The sequence below is a fragment of the Etheostoma spectabile genome, unplaced genomic scaffold, assembly GCF_008692095.1.
Source record: "Etheostoma spectabile isolate EspeVRDwgs_2016 unplaced genomic scaffold, UIUC_Espe_1.0 scaffold270, whole genome shotgun sequence".
NCBI classification, from domain to species: Eukaryota; Metazoa; Chordata; class Actinopteri; order Perciformes; family Percidae; genus Etheostoma; species Etheostoma spectabile.
Window position 1 is genome coordinate 513,989 of NW_022605574.1, and position 1,619 is coordinate 515,607.

At 38.7% G+C, this 1,619-nt stretch overlaps 1 long non-coding RNA gene across 1 annotated transcript in view; it reads right to left on the reverse strand.

Moving 5' to 3' along the window:
- Window positions 1–39, reverse strand: part of LOC116685795 (uncharacterized) — a 1,149-nt gene extending 1,110 nt beyond the window's left edge. Inside the window, exon 1 of the long non-coding RNA XR_004331043.1 lies at window positions 1–39. This exon is cut by the window's left edge and continues 646 nt beyond it. This is a non-coding gene — a long non-coding RNA (uncharacterized LOC116685795).
- Window positions 40–1,619: the final 1,580 nt, after the last annotated feature.

Consider the following 1,619-nt stretch of genomic DNA (forward strand, 5'->3'; position numbering starts at 1 on the left):
TGGGATGAGGTTGCATACAGATGGAGAGAAGGAAGAGGAGAGAGGTTCTTTGTGGTACAGTATATTATATGAATTGTTGTGCATAAGTTTGTGCAATATCATAACACCGGTTGTATTGGGCAGTTCCGACTTTGAACATCAGCACCACCAGGAAGAAGGATGGCAGGAACCCAACAAGACGCATGGTTCACGGGCTCTCACAGCACTGCGGCAACTGGAATCGAATAATAACAACAGGAACAATTACTATAAGTATTATATATAATCCTTAGGTTGTGGATTTTTTCTTTTTTTGTCACTACTGAATCTGTTTACTAAAGATATATTGTTTTTCCCTCTATTGTCAACTTAAGCATGGTGTGTGTAACTATATGAGCCCACTGTAATATATTACTTACTCCATTTCAACCGACGAAATTCACCTTTGGAAACAATCCTGCTAGTTTTTACATGACAATAATTGGACAGACGATGATTATAACTTGATTTTGAACCATGGATCCCCCTCTCTCCTCTGCAAGTCTTTAGTTTATTCAAAGTGCAGTGTTTTTTAGTTTAATCCTGATGAAGATCTGAGAGCTCAAGTGGTTGAGCGCCTTAACTAAATTTAAACCTTTTAATGTCCTGTATTGTCCATATGACGGTGTCTGCCCCCCCGACCATTGTAAATTATTATCAAAAGTAACAGAAGAGCTGCTTTGAAACCTCCACAACACTTAAAACCTCAAGGCAATATAGTTAACAGATATGTAGAATTAAGATGTGGTACTGGGCTTACACATGCAGATCGTCTCTCTTCTAAAAGGGGTACTAGTAATGAATTAATACATTCTAATATTGATTTTTATTCTGTCCGTCCTGAAACCTGGCTGGGTGATGAGAATATATAGTCTAAATGAATCCCCCCCCCCAGTCATATTAATACTCCCATTCCTCGGGCACAGGCCGCGGATGGAGTTGCAGCTATCTTTGATTCTAGTCTACTACAGCTCTAAACCTAAACTTAATTATAACTCATTTGAGATCCTTGTTCTTAGTCTTTCACCACCCAGTTGGAAATCAATGCACCATTCTATGTGTTATATGTACCGAGCACCTGGCCCATACTCTGAATTCTTATCCGAATTTGCAGAGTTTTTGTCAATTATTAACTTATTGCTTATCAAAAGAATAGTTACTCTGGATGGCATCACCCTGGCCTCCAACACCACTGTGAGAATCGTGTAGTTATCTTTGATCAGACATTTCCTTTAATTCCCACTAAAGCAATTTTTAAGTATGCCTTTTTTCACCTACGTAACTATTGCAAAAAATCAGAATATCCTGTCTAAAAAGATGCAGAAAAACTAGTCCATGCATTTGTTCCTGCTAAGCTAGATTACTGCAATTCTTTGTTATCATCTGCTCAAAAAATCCATAAGACTCTACGCTGATCCGAATGCTGCAGCACGTGTTCTGACAGGAACCAGAAAAGACCACATCTCTCCTGTTTAGCTTCTCTGCATTGCTTCCTGTGGAAATCTAAGACATAGAATTTAAAATCCTTCTTCTCACTACAAAGCCTTCATGTCGCAGCTCCATCTATCTTAAAGAGCTAATGTCCTTACAACCCTACGAGA